The following is a 20,351-nucleotide window of genomic DNA, read 5'->3' as shown; positions in this document are numbered from 1 at the left end:
TTAATTTTCCCTTTTAAATTGCCTTTTCATGCTCTTTGCTCATTTTTACCTCCATAGAGAGCTTATTTTTCTCTTAAATTCCTTAGAGTTACCAGTATCAGCATCATGTTTGTGTTGGTTGGAAATGCCCCACCTCCAATCTACCATATCAGGATCTGCATTTTAATGAGATGTCAGGTATTTATCTTAAATTTTGAGAAATATTAATATAGATATTTCACATGTTCTTTTTTTTTTACATGTTAACATTCTTAGTTTATTGATCCTCTCATGAAAAATCTGCACAACTAGATAAAGCCACTGCAGCATCTTTACTCCTTCTGTTGTCCAATCTCCAGTTCACTTCTTTTTGCCAGCACCAACATTGGCTTTTGCAGTCCCCCTGACTTTCTTCATTCTGTTCTTGCGTTCCTTTCGCTGTTTTCTTGATGTCTTTTTCTTCTCATACAGGCCATGTCTTGCAAGTCTGTGTTTGGGTTCATTTTTCTTTGCATAATCCAAGGAATCATGTATCATGCCAAAGCCGGTTGTCTTGCCACCACCAAAATGGGTTCTGAATCCAAACACAAATACGACATCTGGTGTGGTCTTGTACATTTTGGCTAGTTTTTCCCGAATTTCTGTCTTAGGTACTGTTGCCTTTCCGGGGTGAAGAACATCAATGACCATCTGTTTCCGCTGAAGTAGTCGGTTAGTCATGAACTTCCTGGTCCGGATAGTTACTGTGTCGTTCATGATGGCGGCCAAGCTTCTCACATGTTCTTATAAACTATTTTGTTATTTCCAGATTTATTTTTTTATGTTTGGCTCTGTTTAGTGCATCTTTTGCCTTAGAAAACTTAGTAATGTTTCATAAATTGAAAGGCTTACTTTATTTCTTTTTACAGACTCTAGTTTCTTATCTTGGTGAAGAACTTCTCTATCCCTAGATTGCACATTTAGTCTCATACATATTTTAAGATTATTTAGTTTATTTTATATATGCTTTTATTTTGATATATTAGGGAATAGAGTTTGAATTTATATTTTTACAGATGACTATCAGTTGCACTTACAACACACATTATATAAACCATTATTTTATCATTCAATTGATACTATCTGTGTATTATATTAAATTATCATAGGCCCTAGGATCTGTTCCTGAATTCTCGAATTCTTTTTTTTTAAAGATTATTTATTTATTTATTTGACAGAGAGAAACACAGCGAGAGAGGGAACACAAGCAGGGGGAGTGGGAGAGGGGGAGAAGCAGGTTCCCAGCTGAGCAGGGAGCCCGATGTGGGGCTCGATCCCAGGACCCTGGGATCATGACCTGAGCTGAAGGCAGATGCTTAAGGACTGAGCCACCCCAGCACCCCCTGAATTCTTGAATTCTTTACTCTGTTCCACTGATATATTTCTCTATCCCTACATCAATACCATATTGATTTGATTATGATATCTTTATGAAATATTCTGATATATAGAAAGGCAAGTGACTGTACACTATTGTTTTTAAACTTTTCTTGATTGTTCTTCCAAATGGATTCTAAATTATCTTTGTTTCTAATAAAAGCAACTCTGGGATTGTATTTGGAATGATACTAAACCTATCATTTGCACTTTTGTGGCATAAAGACCTTACATAAAATAGCATGGTATCCCTTTTTTTTTTAATTATAGTATAGATGATATGCAATATTACATTAGTTTCAGGTGTACAACACAATGATTCAACAAGTTTATTCATTATGCTATGCTAACTACAAAAGTAGCTACCATCTGTTACCATACAATGCTATTACACTAATATTGACAATATCCCCTAGGCAGTACCTTTTATTTCCATGCCTTATTCATTCCATAACTGGAAGCCTGTATGTCCCACTTCCTTTCACACATTTTGCCAATCCTCCAAGCCCCCTCCCCTCTGGCAACCATCATTTTGTTCTCTGCATTTATTGGTCTGTTTCTGTTTTTTGTTTGCTTATTTTTCATTTGTTTTGTTTTTGAAAATCCACATAAAAGGAAAATCATATGATTTGTCTTTTTCTGATTTATTTTACTTAGCATAATACGTTCTATATCCCACCTATGCTGTCCCAAATGGAAAGATATCATCCTTTTTATGGTTCATTATTATTCCATTGCGTATGTATGTATATAAACATCACATCATCTTTTTTAAATTTTTAAAAAATTATCTATTTTTTGAATTCCAGTATAATTAACGTGCAGTATTATATTAATTTCAGGTGTATAATATAGTGATTCAACAATTCTATACATAACTCAGCACTCATCATAGTGAGTGTACTTCTAAGCTCTTTCACCTATTTCACCAAACCCACAACTAGCCCCGCTCTGGCAACCACAAATTTGTTCTCTGCATTAAAGAGTCTGGTGTTTTTGTTTGTTTGCTTGTTTTTCTCTTTGTTCATTTGTTTTGTTTCTTAAATTCCATATATGAGTGAAATCATACGGTATTTGTCTTTCTCTGAATGACTTATTTCACTTAGCATTATACCCTCTAGATCCATACATGTTGTTGCAAATGGCAGAATTTCATTCTTTTTATGGCTGAGTAATATTCCACTGTATATATATATATACCACATCTTTATCCATTCATCAGTTAATGGACACTTGGGCTGCTTGCATAATTTGGCTATTGTAGATAATGCTGGTATAAACATCAGGGTGCATGTATCCCTTCAAATCAGTATTTTTATATTGTTTAAATAAATACCTAGTAGTGCAGTTGTTGGATCAGAGGGTATTTCTATTTTTAACATTTTGAGGAAACTCCATACCTTTTTCCAGAGTGGCTGCACCAGTTTGGATTTCCACCAACAGTGCAAAAGTGTTCCCCTTTCTCTACATCCTAGTCAACCCCTGTTGTTTCCTGTGTTGTTAATTTTAACCATTCTGACAGGTGTGAGGTGATATCTCATTGTACTTTTTATTGTATTTCCCTGATGATGAGTGATACTGAACATGTTTTCATGGGTCTCTTAGCCATCTGTATGTCTTCTTTGGAGAAATGTCTATTCACATCTTCTACCCATTTTTTAACTGCATTATTTGTTTTTTTGGATATTTAGTTTTATATGTTCCTTATATATTTTGGATACTAACCCTGTACCAGATATGTCATTATCAAATATCTTTTCCCATTCCATAGGTTGTCTTTTAGTTTTGTTGATTGTTTTCTTCACTGTGCAGCTTTTTATCTTGATGAAGTCCCAATAGTTTTTAGTTTGCTTGTTTTTTGTTTTTGTTTTCCTTGCCTCAGGAGACATATCTAGTAAGAAGTTGATAATGCCAATGTCAAAGAGGTTGCCGCCTGTGTTCCCCTCTAAGATTTTTATGGTTTTCTGTCTCACATTTAGGTCTTTCATCCATTTGGAATTTATTTGTGTGTATCATGTAGGAAAGTGGTCCAGTTTCATTCTTCTGCATGTTGTTGTCCAGGTTTCCCAATACCATTTGTTGAAGATACTTTTTTCATTGGATATTCTTTCTTGCTTTGTCAAAGATTAGTTGATCATATAGTTGTGGGTTCATTTCTGGGTTTTCCAATCTGTTCCATTGATCTATATGACTATTTTTGTTCCAGTACCATACTGTCTTGATCACTACAACTTTGTGATGTAACTTGAAGTCCGTAAATGTGATGCCTCCAGCTTTGCTTTTCTTTTGCAAGGTTGCTTTGGTTATTTGGGATCTTTTGTGGTTCCATACAAATTTTAGGATCATTTCTTCTAAGTCTCTGAAAAATGCTCATTTTATGTTTATAGGAATTGCATTAAATGTGTAGATTTCTTTGGGAAATATAGACATTTTAACAATATTTTTTCTTCTAATCCATGAGCATGGAATGTTTATCCATTTCTGTCATCTTCAATTTCTTCATCAGTGTTTTATAGTTTTCAGAGTACAGATCATTTACCTCTTTGATTAGGTTTATTCCTAGGTATCTTATGGCTTTTGGTGCAATTGTAAATGGGATTGATTCCTTGATTTCTCTTTCTGCTACTTCATTATTGTTGTATAGAAATGCAACAGATATCTGTACATTGATTTTGTACACTGCAACTTTATTGAATTCTAGCAATTTTTTGGTGGAGTCTTTTGAGTTTTCTAAATAAAGCATCATGTCATCTGCAAATAGTGAAAGTTTTCCTTCTTCCTTGCCAATTTGGATGTCTTTTATTTCTTTTTGTTGTGTGACTGCTGATGTTAGGACTTCCAGTACTATGTTAGATAACAGTGGAGAGAGTGGACCTCCCTGTCTTATTTCTGACCATAGAGCAAAAGCTCTCAGTTTTTCCCCATTGAAGGTGATATTGTGGATTTTTCATATATGACCTTTATTATGTTGAAGTATGTTCCCTCTAGTCTTACTTAGTTGAGGGTTTTTATCATAAATGGATGTTGTACTTTGTCAAATGCTTTTGCTGCATGTATTGAAAGGATCATATGGTTCTTATCCTTTCTTTTATTAATGTGGAGTATCACATTGATTGATTTGCAAATATTGAACCACCCTTGCAACCCAGGAATAAATCCCACTTGATCATGGTTAATCACTCTTTACTGTACTATTGGATTTGATTTCCTAGTATTTTATTGGGAAATTTTGCATCCATGTTCACCAGGGATATTGGCCTGTAGTTTTCTTTTTTAGTGGAGTCTGTCTGGTTTTGGCATCACGGTAATGTTGGTCTCATAAAGTTAATTTAGAAGTTTTCCTTCCATTTTTGTTTTTTTGAATAGTTTGAGAGGGATAGATAGTAACTCATCTTTAAGTATTTTGTAGAATTTCCCTGGGAAGCCATCTGGCCCTGGACTTTTGTTTGTTGGGAGATTTTTGATTACTGATTCAATTTCTTTACTGGTTATTGGTCTGTTCAAGTTTTCTATTTCTTCCTGTTTCAGTTTCGGTAGTTTGTATGTTTCTAGGAATTGATCCATTTCTTCCAGATTGCCCAATTTATGGCAAATAGTTTTCATAACATTTTCTTATGATTGTTTTTATGTCTGTAGAGTTGGTTGTTATTTCTTCCTTCTCATTTGTGATTTTATTTACTTGGGTCCTTTCTCTTTTCCTTTTGATAAGTCTGGCAAGGGGTTTATCAATTTTATTATGTTTTTCAAAGAACCAGCTCCTGGTTTCATTGATCTGTTCTATTGTTTGTTGTTGTTGTGCTTATTTTTTAGTTTCTTATTTATTTCTGTTCTAATCTTTTTTTTTTCTTTTTTAAAATTTAAATTCAAATAATTAACATATAATGTATTATTTGCTTCAGGGGTACAGGTCTGTAATTCATCACTTTTTTTTTTAAAGATTTTATTTATTTATTTGACAGAGAGAGACACAGCGAGAGAGGGAACACAAGCAAGGGGAGTGGGAGAGGGAGAAGCAGGCTTCCCACGGAGCAGGGAGCCCGATGCGGGGCTCGATCCCAGGACCCTGGGATCATGACCTGAGCCGAAGGCAGATGCTTAAGGACTGAGCCATCCAGGTGCCCCAGTAATTCATCAGTCTTATATAATACCCAGTGCTCATTACAACACATACCCTCCCCAATGTCCATCACCCAGCCACCCCATCCTTCTACCTCCCTCCCCTCCAGCAACTCTCAGTTTGTTTCCTATAATTAAGAGTATCTTGTGGTTTGTCTCCCTCTATGGTTTTGTCTTGTTTCATTTTTTAACTCTCTTCCTCTATGATCTTCTGCCTTGTTTCTTAAATTCCACATATCAGTGAGATCATATGATAATTGGCTTTCTCTGATTAACTTAGTTCACTTAGCATAATACCCTCTAGTTCCATCCACATTGTAGCAAATGGCAAGATTTCATTTTTTTGATGGTTGCATAATATTCCCTTGTGTATATATACCACATCTTCATTATCCATTCATTAGTCAATAGACATCTGGGCTCTTTCCATAATTTAGCTACTGTGGAAATTGCTGCTATAAACATTGGGGTGCAGGTGCCCTTTCAGATCACTACATTTGTATCTATGGGGTAAATACCCAGTAATGCAATTGCTGGGTCATAGAGTAGTTATATTTTCAACTTTTTTAGAATCTCCATACTGTTTTCCACAGTGGCTGCACCAGCTTGCATTCCCACCAACAGTGTAGGAGGGTTCCCTTTTCTCCATATCCTCGCCAACATCGGTCATTTCCTGACTTGTTAATTTTAGCCATTCTGACTGGTGTGAGGTGGTATCTCATTGTGGTCTTGATTTCTATTTCCCTGATGACAAGTGATGTTGAGCATTTTTTCATGTGTCTGTTGGCCATTTATATGTCTTCTTTGGAGAAATGTCTGTTCATGTTTTCTGCCCATTTATTTATTGGATTATTTTTTCTTTGGGTGTTGAGTTTGATAAATTCTTTATAGATTTTGGATACTAGCCCTTTATCTGATATGTCATTTGCAAATATCTTTTCCCATTCTGTTGGTTGTCTTTTGGTTTTGTCGACTATTTCCTTTACTGTGCAAAAACTTTTTATCTTGACGAAGTCCAAGCAGTTCATTTTTGCCTTTGTTTCTTTTGCTTTTGGAGACATGTCTAGCAAGAAGTTGCTGTGGCCAAGGTCGAAGATGCTGCTGCCTGTGTTCTCCTCTAGGATTTTGATGGATTCCTGTCTCACATTGAGGTCTTTCATCCATTTTGAGTCTATTTTTGTGTATGGTGTAAGAAAATTGTCCAGTTTCATTCTTCTACCTGTGTCTGTCCAATTTTCCCAACACCATTTGTTGAAGAGACTGTCTTTTTTTCCATTGGATGTTCTTTACTGCTTTGTCAAAGATTAGTTGACCACAGAGTTGAGGGTCCATTTCTGGTTTCTTTATTCTGTTCCATTGATTTGTGTGTCTGTTTTTGTGTCAGTACCATACTGTCTTGATGATCACAGCTTTGCAATAGAGCTTGAAGTCCAGAATTGTGATGCCCCCAGTTTTGGTTTTCTTTTTCAACATTCATTTGGCTGTTCGGGGTCTTTTCTGGTTCCATACGAATTTTAGGATTATTTGTTCCAGTTCTGTGAAAAAAGTTGATGGTATTTTGATAGGGATTGTGTTGAATGTGTAGATTGCTCTGAGTAGCATAGAGATGTTAACAATATTTGTTCTTCCAATCCATGAGCATGGAACGTTTTCCATTTCTTTGTGTCTTCCTCAATTTATATCATGAGTGTTCTAGAGTTTGCTGAGTACAGATCCTTTGCCTCTTTGGTTAGGTTTATTCCTAGGAATCTTATGATTTTGGGTGCAATTATAAATGGGATCAATTCCTTAATTTCTCTTTCTTCTGTCTCATTGTTGGTGTATAGAAATGCAACTGATTTCTGTGCATTGATTTTATATCTTGCCACTTTACTGAATTGCTGTATGAGTTCTAGCAGTTTGGGGGTGGTCTTTTGGGTTTTCCACCTAGACTATAACGTCATCTGCAAAGAATGAAAGTTTGACTTCTTCTTTGCTGATTCGGTTGGATTTTATTTCTTTTTGTTGTTTGATTGTTGAGGCTAAGTCTTCTAGTACTATGTTGAACAACAGTGGTGGTAGTGGACATCCTTGCTGTGTTCCTGACCTTAGGGGGAAAGTTCTCAGTTTTTCCCCATTGAGTATGATATTTGCTGTGGGTTTTTCATAGATGGCTTTTATGATATTGAGGTATGTACCCTCTATCCCTACACTGTGAAGAGTTTTAATCAAGAAAGGATGTTGTACTTTGTCAAATGCTTTTTCTGCATCTATTGAGAGGATCATATGGTTCTTGTTCTTTCTTTTATTAATGTATTGTATCACATTGATTTGCAGATGTTGAACCAACTTGCGGCCCAGGAATAAATCCCACTTGGTCGTGGTGAATAATCCTTTTAATGTACTGTTGGATCCTATTGGCTACTATTTTGGTGAGAATTTATGCATCCATGTTCATCAGGGATATTGGTCTGTAATTCTCCTTTTTTTTTTTTTTTTTTTTATTTTTTAAATATTTTATTTATTTGCGAGAGAGAGAATGAGAGACAGAGAGCATGAGAGGGAGGAGGGTCAGAGGGAGAAGCAGACTCCCTGCTGAGCAGGGAGCCTGATGTGGGACTCGATCCCGGGACTCCAGGATCATGACCTGAGCCGAAGGCAGTCGCTTAACCAACTGAGCCACCCAGGCGCCCCTGTAATTCTCCTTTTTAATGGGATCTTTGTCTGGTTTTGGGATCAAGGTAATGCTGGCCTAATTGAATGAGTTTCAAAGTTTTCCTTCCATTTCTATTTTTTGAAACAGCTTCAGAGGAATAGGTATTAACTCTTCTGTAAATGTTTGGTAGAATTTCCCTGAGAAGCCATCTGGCCCTGTAGTTCATTGAGAGATTTTTGATTATTGCTTCAATTTCCTTGCTGGTTATGGGTCTGTTCAGGTTTTCTGTTTACTCCTGGTTCAGTTTTGATAGGTTATATGTATCTAGGAATGCATCTATTTCTTCCAGATTTCTTAATTTGTTGGCATATCGTTGCTCATAATATATCCTTATAATTGTATTTCTTCAGTGTTGATTATGATTTCTCCTCTTTCATTCATGATTTTATTTATTTGGGTCCTTTCCCTTTTCTTTTTGATAAGTCTGGCCAGGGGTTTATCAATCTTATTCATTCTTTCAAAGTACCAGCTGCTAGTTTCGTTGATCTATTCTACTGTTCTTTTGGTTTCTATTCATTGATTTCTGCTCTAATCTTTATTATTTCTCTTCTGCTGAGTTTAGACATTATTTACTGTTCTTTCTCCAGCTCCTTTAGTTGTAGGGTTAGCTTGTGTATTTGAGACCTTTCTTGTTTCTTGAGAAAGGCTTGTGTTGCTATATACTTTCCTCTTAGGACTGCCTTTGCTGCATCGCAAAGATTTTGAACAGTTGTGTTTTCATTTTCATTTGTTTCCATGATTTTTTTTAAATTCTTCTTTAATTTCCTGGTTGACCCATTCGTTCTTTAGTAGGATGCTCTTTAGCCTCCATGTATTTGAGTTCTTTCTGACTTTCCTCCTGTGATTGAGTTCTAGATTCAAAGCATTGTGGTCTGAAAATATGCAGAGAATGATCTCAATCTTTTGGTACCAGTTGAGACCTGATTTGTGACCTAGGATGTCATTTATTCTGGAGAATGTTCCATGTGCACTAGAGAAGAATGCATATTCTGTCGCTTTGGAATGGAATGTTCTGAATATATCTGTGAACTCCATCTGGTCCAGTGTGTACTTCAAAGCCCTTATTTCCTTGTTGATTTTATGCTTAGATGACTGACATGCCCATTTCAGTGAGGGTGGTGTTAAAGTGCCCTACTATTATTTTTTTATTGTTGATGTGTTTCTTTGATTTTGCTATTAATTGGCTTATATAATTGGCTGCTCCCATGTGAGGGGCATAATTATTTAAAATTTTTAGATATTTTTGTTGGATAGACCTTTTAATTATGATATAGTGGCCTTCTTCCTCTCTTATTATAGACTTTGGTTTAAAATCTAATTTGTCTGATATAAGGATTGCCACCCCAGCTTTCCTTTGATGTCCGTTAGCATGATAAATGTTTTTTTTTTTTTTTTTTACCCCCTCACTTTAAATTTGGAGGTGTCTTTGGGTCTAAAATGAATCTCTTGCAGACAGCATATCGATGGGCTTCTTGCTTTTTTATCCAATCTGATACTTTGTATCTTTTGATAGGGGTATTTATCCCATTTACATTCAGAGTAACTATTGAAAGATATGAATTTAGTGCCATTGTATTGACTGTAAAGTGACTGTTACTCTATATTTCCTGTGTTCTTTTCTGGTCTATGTTACTTTTGGGCTCTCTCTTTGCTTAGAGGACCTCTTTTAATATTTCTTGTAGATCTGGTTTGGTGATCACAAATTCTTTTAGTTTCTCTTTGTCCTGGAAGCTTTTTATCACTCTTATTTTGAATGACATCCTAGCTGGATAGAATGACATTCCAGCTGGACATTTGTGGCTGCATATTTTTCTTGTTTAACACCCTGAATGTATCATGCCAGCCTTTCTTTTCTGCCAAGTCTCTGTGGATAGGTCTGCTGCCATTCTAATGTTTCTACCTTCCTAGGTTATAGAACTCTTGTCCTGAGCTGATTTCAGGATTTTCTCTTTGTCTTTGAGATTTTTAAGTTACACTCTTATATGTTGGGGTATTGACATATTTTTATTGATTTTGATGGGGGTTCTCTGTGCTTCCTGGATTTTGATGCCCATTTCCTTCCCCAGATTTGGCAAGTTCTCTGCAATAATTTGCTCAAATATACCCTCTGCCCCTCTCTTTCTTTCCTCCTCTTCTGGGATCCCAATTATTCTAATATTATTCCACTTTATGGTATCACTTATCCCTCAAATTCTCCCCTCATGATCCAGTAGTTGTTTTTTTTTCTCTTTTTCTCAGCTTCTTTATTCTCCATCATTTGTTTTTCTATATCACTAATTCTCTCTTCTGCCTCATTTATCCTAGCAGTTAGAGCCCCCACTTTTTATTGCATCTCATTAATAGGTTTTTGATTTTGACTTGGTTAGATTTTAGTTCTTTTATTTCTCCAGAAAGGGATTCTCTAATGTCTTCTATTTCTTTCAAGCCCAGCTAGTATCTTTATAATCATTATTCTGAACTCTAGTTCTGACATCTTACTAATGTCCATACTGATTAAGTCCCTGGTAGTCAGTACTGCCACTTGTTCCTTTTTTTGAGGTGAGTTTTTCCATATTGACATTCTGTCCAGAGAAGAATAGATGAATGAGAGAACAAAATACCAAAATGGCAACAACAAACCCAGAGAAATATACACTAAACAAATCAGAAGAGACCCAAAACAAGGGGGAAAAAGTAAGTCAGAATATAATCAGACAGTTGAGCAGAATAGAGCAATACACTGGATTCTGTGTGTATTTTGGTCTGTTTTTAGAAAACTAGATCCCAATATTGTAAAGAAAGAAAAACTTATATATGTACAAAAATAAAATTAAATACAATGAAAAGATAGAATGTAACTGTAAAAATGGAAATTAAAAGACAAGAAAACACAAAATAGAAAGAAACAACAACAACATCAACAAAATGGAAGGGATATAAACAGACAGTTGAAGAGAACACAGCAATACACTATCTCCTGAGTGTATTTTGGTCAGTTTGTTAGAGGAAACTACATCTCAAAACTGTAAAAGAAAATCCTATATATACCAAAATGAAATTAAATACATTGAAAGGATGGATTGTAACTGTAAAGATGAAAATTAAAAAAAGACGTTGACAAAACAAAAAAGAAAAAAATGAAGAAGAAAAAAAGAGAATATCATCAGACAGGTGAATAGTTCAGAGCCATACACTAGATTTTGGGTGTATTTTGGTCTGTTAGAAGAAACTGAATCCTAAAATTTTAAAGAAAAAAAAACTTACATATATATACAATGAAGGGATAGAATGTAACTGTAAAAATGAAAATTAAAAAAGATTTCGGGGGTGCCTGGGTGGCTCAGTCATTAAGTGTCTGCCTTTGGCTCAGGTCATGATCCCGAGGTGCTGGGATAGAGCCCTGAATTGGGCTTCTGGCTCTGCGGGAAGCCTGCTTCTCTCTCTCCCACTCTCTCTGCTTGTGTTCCATCTCTCGCTGTCTCTCTCTCTGTCAAATAAATAAAAATATTTTTAAAAATATTTTATTTTTTATTTTTTTAATTTAATTTAGGTCTCCTACTCCTCCACCATCTTGCTCCTCCTAGCAACACATTTACTCTTTACAGCCTCCTTCTCCTAAAATGGAGTGGATAAAATAAGAAATTTGTTGAAAAAAGAAAGAAGAAAAATTTTTAAAAAATTAAAAAATAAGGAAAATTAAAAAAAATTAAAGTTGAAAGACTAAAGAATCATGGGAAAAGACCCATGAGTTCTATGTGCTGTATTTCCTTAGTGTTGGAGTTTTGCAGTTCTCATTTATCAGTAAACTTGGTCTTGGCTGGATGTTCTTGCTGATCTTCTGGGGGAGGGGCCTGTTGCATTGATTCTCGAGTGTTTTTTTTTGTTTTTTATTTTTCAAAGGGAATCTTTTTTTTTTTAATTTTTTTATTGTTATGTTAATCCCCATACATTACATCATTAGTTTTAGATATAGTGTTCCATGATTCATTGTTTGTGCATAACACCCAGTGCTCCATGCAGAACGTGCCCTCCTCAATACCCATCACCAGGCTAACCCATCCTCCCGCCCCCTCCCCTCTAGAACCCTCAGTTTGTTTTTCAGAGTCCATCGTCTCTCATGGTTCATCTCCCCCTCCGATTTCCCACCCTTCATTCTTCCCCTCCTGCTACATTCTTCTTCTTCTTTTTTTCTTTCTTAACATATATTGCATTATTTGTTTCAGAGGTACAGATCTGAGATTCAACAGTCTTGCACAATTCACAGTGCTTACCAGAACACATACCCTCCCCAGTGTCCATCACCCATTCACCCCATCCCTCCCACCCCACCCCCCACTCCAGCAACCCTCAGTTTGTTTCCTGAGATTAAGAATTCCTCATATCAGTGAGGTCATATGATACATGTCTTTCTCTGTTTGACTTATTTCGCTCAGCATAACACCCTCAACAAAACCAAAAGACAACTGACAGAATGGGAGAAGATATTAGCAAATGACATATCAGATAAAGGGCTAGTATCCAAAATCTATAAAGAACTCATCAAACTCAACACCAAAAGAACAAAGAATCCAATCAAGAAATGGGCAGAAGACATGAACAGACATTTTTCCAAAAAAGACATCCAAATGGCCAACAGACACATGAAAAAGTGTTCAATATCGCTCAGCATCAGGGAAATCCAAATCAAAACCTCAATGAGATACCACCTCACACCAGTCAGAATGGCTAAAATTAACAAGTCAGGAAATGACAGATGTTGGCGGGGATGCGGAGAAAGGGGAACCCTCCTACACTGTTGGTGGGAATGCAAGCTGGTGCAGCCACTCTGGAAAACAGTATGGAGGTTCCTCAAAAAGTTGAAAATAGAGCTACCATATGATCCAGCAATTGCACTCCTGGGTATTTACCCCAAAGATACAAAAGTAGGGACCCGAAAGGGTACGTGCACCCTGATGTTTATAGCAGCAATGTCCACAATAGCCAAACTGTGGAAAGAGCCAAGATGTCCATCAACAGATGAATGGATAAAGAAGATGTGGTATATATACACAATGGAATATTATGCGGCCATCAAAAGGAATGAGATCTTGCCATTTGCAACGACGTGGATGGAACTGAAGGATTCTCGAGTGTTTTTGCCCTGGGCAGAATTGTACTGCCCTTTCCAGGGGGCCAGGATAGGTAATCTGCTCCAATTTGCTCTATGTGCCTTTTGTTCACTGAAGGCTTTCCCAGTAGCTTTAGAGGATAAGAATGAAAATGGTGGTCTCCCAATCTCTGGCCCTGGAGCAGAAAGTTCAGGGTCCCACTCCTCAGTGAGCCCTCAGAGAAAAGCAGTCAATCACTACTGTCGCCCCAGTCTACAGCCACACTCTGAGCTCACCCAGCCTGTGACCGAGTGTTTCTATCTCAGGCACACAGCCCCGTTTCAAGTCTCCAAATCCTGTAGACTCCTGTGGCATACTTCCACGCCACTCCTCCTGGGGGAGGAATGGAGGTCTTGATGGTTCTGCTGCCTGTTGGGCCCCTGCTCAGAAAGCAATCACCAGACTGCTGCAGTTCATGGTTTATGGCAACCCTGAGCTGAGAGCCCACTCCTGGTCTCACTCTTTGCAGCCAGCTTCCCAGCTCCATTGCCTGGGAGCTCTGCCACACTCAGTCACCTCCTGGTCTTCCTGTGACCCTGGGGATCCTGAGACCACACTGCCCCAGCTAGGGATCCATCCCCACTTAGCAGCCTGAGTGACATCCCTCACCAGAGCAGACTTCTAAAAGTTTTGATTTTGTGCTCTGCTACTATATCACTTGCCGGTAGCCAGTTGATGGAAGCTCCCTCCTCCCAAGGTCTATCTTCCTATTCACTTCTCCACACTTCCTACCTTGCAGAAAGCGGTCGTTTTTCCATTTGTAGAGTTGCAGCTATTTTCTTTGATCTCCGTTTTGAGTTCGCAGGTGTTCAGAATGATTTGATAGCTATCTAGCTGAATTCTTGGGACCAGATGAAATTAAGGTCTTCTACTCCTCCACTATCTTGGACTTTCTCCCAGCTGCTCTAATCTTTATTATTTCCCTTCTTCTTCTGGCTTTAAGCTTCATTTGTTGTTCTTTTTCTAACTCCTTTAGGTCTAAGTTTAGGTTTTTTGAGATTTTTCTTGCTTCTTGAAGTAAGGCTATATTGTTATATACTTCCTGTTAGGACCACTTTTCCTGCATCCTAAAGGTTTTGGACTATCATGTTTTCATTGTCATTTGTTTCTGTGTATTTTGTTTTAGTTTCTTCTTTGATGTCCTGGTTGATCCATTCATTGTTTAGTAGTGTGTTGTGTAACCTCCAAGTATTTGTGGTCTTTCCAAATTTTTTCTTTTGGTTGACTTCAAGTGTCATGGCATTGTTATCAGAAAATATGCATGGTATGGTCTCAATCTTTTTGTACTTGTTGAGGTCTGAACCATTTATATTTCCCCCAACAGTGCATGAAAGTTCATTTGTATCCACATCCTCGCCAACACTTCCTTACTGTTTTTTGTTTTGTTTTGTTTTTTGTTTGTTTGTTAGCCATTCTGACACATATGAGGTTACATCTCATTGTGGTTTTGATTTGCAGTTCCCTGATGATGAGTGATGTTGAGCATCTTTTTGCTTTTCATGTGTGTGTGTGTGTGTGTGTGTGTGTGTGTGCACGTGTTTTGGCCATCTTTATGTCTTCTTTGGAGAAATGTCTGTTCATGTCTTCTGCCCTTTTTTTAATTAGATTATTTTGGAGAGGGGTTGAATTGTAGAAGTTCTTTATATATTTTGGATACAAACCCTTTACCAGATATGTCATTTGCAAATATCTTCTTCCATTCAGTAGGTTGTCTTTTTGTTTTATTGATGATTTCCCTCACCGTGCAAAAGCTGTTTATTTTGGTGTAGTCCCAATAGTTTATTTTTGCTTTTGTTTCCCTTGCCAAAGCAGACATATTAAGAAAAAAATGTTTCTATGCTTGATGTCAAAGAGATTACCACGTATGTTTTCTTCTAGGACTTTCATGGTTTCAGATTTCACATTTAAGTCTTTAATCCATTTTTAGTTTTTTTTTTTCTTTTTTTTGCATATGGTTAAGGCCGTGTTCCAGTTTCATTCTTTTGCATGTAGCTGTCTATTTTTCCCAGCACTATTTATTGAAGAGATGGTCTTTTTCATTGTATATTCTTGTCTCCTTTTTATAGATTAATTGACCATTTAATCATGGATTTATTTCTGGGCCTTTTATTTTGTTCTATTGATCTATGTCTATTTTTGTGCCAGTATAATATTGTTTTGATTGCTACAGCTTTGTAATATATTATGGAATCTGGAATTGGGATACCTTTTCTTTCTCAAAATTGCTCTGACTGCATAGTATCTCTTTCCATTAAGTCTTGAAATAAAACTATTTTTAAATCATTATAATTTGTACCCAAACACTGTGACTCTATCAAATATTGGCTAGTGGCCATGAAATTAAAAAAAAAAAAAAAAAAGAACAAATTCATAGGACAAGAGAGAAAATAGGGTATATTTAAATGAATACAGGCTTTGGAATTTGAACCAGTTTTGAATCTCTTGAGATCATGCTAATTATTTAACCTACCAGAACTTCAAATTCCTTATCTGTGACACATGGATAATAATTATTGTAGAGTTGTGAAGATTATATTATGGCACCCAGAAAATGGCAAAGTATATAATGAGCACAAAATAAATATTAATCACAAAAATATTTTTTTATTGTGTAATCTTGTCATTTGGCCATCTTCTCTTGATTTGAATGATATATTCCTAAAATTTTTAAAATATCTTATTTATTTATTTATTTGAGAGAGAGACAGAGACAGAACATGAGCAGGGGGGAGGGGCAGAGGGAGAGGGAAAAGCAGACTCCACTCTGAGCAGGAAGCCTGATGCAGGGTTCTATCCCAGGATTCCAGGATCATGACCTGAGCTGAAAGCAGATGCTTAACTGACTGAGCCACCCAGGTGCCCCTATATTCATCAATTTTCAATACCTTGATACATTTCTGCTGAGTCTGAGATCCTACTAAAACTACAATATGTGTAAATTTATGTTTATAGTTGAGGATTCCTAAAAAGATTTTCATTAACCATGGGTATGATTTATATTAATCAAGTAGAACTTTATACAAAATACACTGATGGTCATTGCATTTATTTGCTATTTCTCTTTGCTACTTTCAGATATAGGGTGCTCTTTTACCTGAAATACACATGTAGAGAAAAAGGCCCAAGAAAGAGTATAGATAGAGCTGAACTTTTCAGTGCTATTTTTTGTATGTCTTCATTCAATAAATATTTACTGAAAGTTACTATGTACCAGGCATGTGATAAGCACTGGAGATAAAAGGATAAACATGAATGAGTGGAATCTACTCTCAGAGACTGTGGTATAATATGGAAGACAGACAGACCAAAAAATAATTAACTGGAAGTTGCTAAACTACAGTCATGGTGATAACAAAAGAATGCTTATAGAGACATCAGGGATGGAAGCAGTATTAAATTTAAAACCTGAAGAATATAGAAACATTAATCAAGTAAAGAAGGAATGAAAAATTTGAGAGAAAAAATTGTGTATGAAGGTCCTGGAGCTTTTAGAAGTACGACAGATTTCAAAAACTGAGAGAAGTCTAGTGGGACTGAAAAATAGAGCAAAAAGAAGAGGAATGCAAAATTGTTTGGAGAAAGAGAATGGATAAGTATTATGGGCTTTAACCCCAAAACAGTGGGAAGTTACTGCTGGATTTTAAGCAAAAGAGTGATATAATCAAATCTATTTAAAAAAAAAAAGAATACTCTGGAAGCATCACAATTCCTGATGTCAGGTTATATTACAAAGCTATAATAATCAAAACAGTACAGTAATGGCACAAAAATAGACACATAGATCAATAGAACAGAATAGAAAACCTAGAAATGAACCCACAACTATATGGGTTCTTTGACAAAGCAGGAAAGAATATCCAATGGGAAAAAGAATGTCTCTTCAACAAATGCTGTTGGGGAAACCAGACAGCAACATTACTAAAAAATGAAACTAGGTCACTTTCTTACACCATACAGAAAAATACATTCAAAATTATTTAAAGACCTAAATATGAGTCCTAAAACCATAAAAATCCTAGAATAGAACACAGGCAGTAACTTCTTTGACATGCACCATAGCAACTTCTTGCTAGATATGTCTCATGAAGCAAAGGAAACAAAAAGCAAAAAGAAACTATTGGGACTACATTGAAATAAAAAAGTTTCTGCACAGTGATAGAAATAATCAACAAAACTAAAAGGTGGCCTATGGAATGGCAGAAGATATTTACAAATGACATATCTGATGAAAGGTTAATATCCAAAAGAAAGACCTTAAAAAATCCAACACCCAAAAATGAATAATCCAGTTTACAAATGGACAGAAGACATGAATAATTTTTCCAAAGAACACATACAGAGGCCAATAGACAGATGAGAAGATGATCAACATTACTGATCATCAGGAAAATGCAAATCAATTTACAGATGTAGTGAAAAGAAGAGACCTGCACGCCAATATTCATAGCAGCAATGTCCACAATAGCCAAACTGTAGAAGGAGCTGAGATGCCCTTTAACAGATGAATGGATAAAGAAGATGAGGTACATATATACAGTGGAATATTACTCAGCCATCAGAAAAGATGAATACCCACAATTTGCATCGATATAGAAGGAATTGGAGGGGATTATGCTAAGTGAAATAAATCAAGCAAAGAAAGACAATGATCATATGGTTTCAGTCATATGTGGAACATAAGGAATAACGTGGAGGACCACAGGGAAAGGAGGGAAAACTGAAGGGGGAGAAATCAGAGAGGGAGACGAACCATGAGAGACTATGGACTCTGGGAAACAAACTGGGGAATAGGGTAACTGGGTGATAGGTATTAAGGAGGGCACGTGTTGTGATGAGCACTGGGTGTTATATGCAACTGATGAATTGCTGAACACTACATCAAAAACTAATGATGTAATATACAGTGGCTAACAACATAATTTAAAAAAAAGGAGAATGCAAATCAAAATACAATGTGATATCACCTCACACCTGTCAGAATGACTAAAATCAACGATGCAAGAAACAAGAGGTGTTGGTGAAGATGTGGAGAAAGGTGAACACTCTTGCTCTGTTGATGGGAATGAAAAATGGTACAGACACTCTTGAAAACAGTATGGAGGTTGCTCAAGAAGTTAAAAATAGAACTACCTTATGATCTAGCAATTCCACTACCAGGTATTTACCGAAAGAATATAAAAATACTAATTCAAAGGGATACATGCACCCTGATGTTTACTTTTTATAGCAGCATTAACTACAATAGCCAAATTATGGAAACAGCCCAAGCGTGCATCAATTGATAAATGGATAAAGAAGATGTGATATATATATCATATGAATATTGGATTCTGTTCTTTTTTTTTTTTAAGGTAGATTTGATTCTATCACTCTTTTGCTTAAAATCCAGGAGTAACTTCCCACAGTTTTGGGGTTAAAGCCCATAACACCCATTCTCTTTCTCCAAACTTAATTTTGCATTCCTCTTCTCCTTGCACTGTATTCCATTCCATCCATTAATATTCTATATTTAATTAAATATTAGCCATCAAAAAGAATGAAATCTTGACATTTGCAACAACATGGATGGAGGCAGAGAGTATTACGATAAGTGAAATAAGTCAGTCAGAGAAAGACACATACCGTATGATTTCACTCATATGTGGAATTTAAGAAAAAAAGAGCAATGGGAAGGGACAGAGAGAGAGAGAGAGACACCAAAAATAGACTCTTAACTATAGAGACCAAACCGATGATACCAGAAGGGCGGGTGGTGGGTGGTGGGTTAAACAGGTGATGGTTATTAAGGAGAGTATTTGTGATGAGCACTGGGTGTTGTATGAAAGTGTTGAATCACTATATTGTACACCTGAAACTAATATTACAGTGTATGGTAGTTAATTGGAATTTCAATAAAAATTTAAAAAAGTATACATCACAGATTAAAGACAAAGGATGAGAATACATATAGAAAGATCAAAATAAGCTAATTATGTACCTGAATTGCAAATGCTGATAGTTCAAGAAAGGCGTATGGGGAAAATGTTCAAATGAAGGGAATTCTATTAATTAACTTAATTTTTCTGTGGATTAGGAGAGTGTTACTGCTATTTAATTAGCAATAGAACACCCTGGTACTGTTTTCAGGACTTGAGTATTTTGAGAACTTTTAGCACAGAGGCTGGAAGTAAATGTAAATGCATAACTGTTGGATTTCCTGAATGCACTCCTTGTGTTCTTAAATGATCATTAATTAATGAGACTTATTTTATTTTTATTTATTTTTTTTAAGATTTTATTTATTTGACAGAGAGAGACACAGTGAGAGAGGGAACACAAACAGGGGGAGTGGGAGAGGGAGAAGCAGCCTTCCTGAAGAGCAGGGAGCCCAATGCGGGGCTCCATCCCAGGATCCTGGGATCATGACCTGAGCCGAAGGCAGAAGCTTAACAACTGAGCCACCCAGGTGCCCCGAGACCTATTTTATTTTTATGATGTATGGATTAATGTTTAGAGTGTCAGCTTATACCTCAAAAGCCCTGAGATGATTGTTTGAAAAGAGAAGAGACTTCATTATCAGACAGATCTGTGTTTGAATCTCAGCACGTTTGCTTTGTAGCTGAGTTACAGTTTTACTGAGCCTTGCTTTCCTTACCTGGAAAAATAAAGATAAGCCTTTTTAAATGCTGACTTTTCAAGTCATTATTGAGGCCTAATTTAATTAATGTGTATATGGGGCTGAGAACACCACAATTACCTAGTGAATGGTAATTGCTACAGTGATAGAAAAAAAATGATACTAAAAATAATTATTTTTATTATTATATTCATTGTCACACCAAATGAAATAAAGTTCTTGCCATTCATCACAAGAAAACACATTAGAAAGAATCCTTGATGTTACAAAAGTGAACAGAGTGCCTCAAGAAGCTTCCATCAAAGCCGAGCCATTAGGACATCAGACAAGGAAAAACTACTCCCAATCTATGACACATAAAGAAATTCTTTATTCACAAAGTAGAAAAGTTAGCTTTATAAGA

At 36.2% G+C, this 20,351-nt stretch overlaps 1 pseudogene; it reads right to left on the bottom strand.

The window, feature by feature from the left end:
• Positions 1-242: 242 nt before the first annotated feature.
• Positions 243-757, bottom strand: LOC118544480 (small ribosomal subunit protein eS24 pseudogene; annotated as a pseudogene).
• Positions 758-20,351: the final 19,594 nt, after the last annotated feature.

Source organism: Halichoerus grypus, chromosome X, assembly GCF_964656455.1.
Source record: "Halichoerus grypus chromosome X, mHalGry1.hap1.1, whole genome shotgun sequence".
Lineage (NCBI taxonomy): Eukaryota > Metazoa > Chordata > Mammalia > Carnivora > Phocidae > Halichoerus > Halichoerus grypus.
This window is presented reverse-complemented; position numbering and strand designations above follow the sequence as displayed.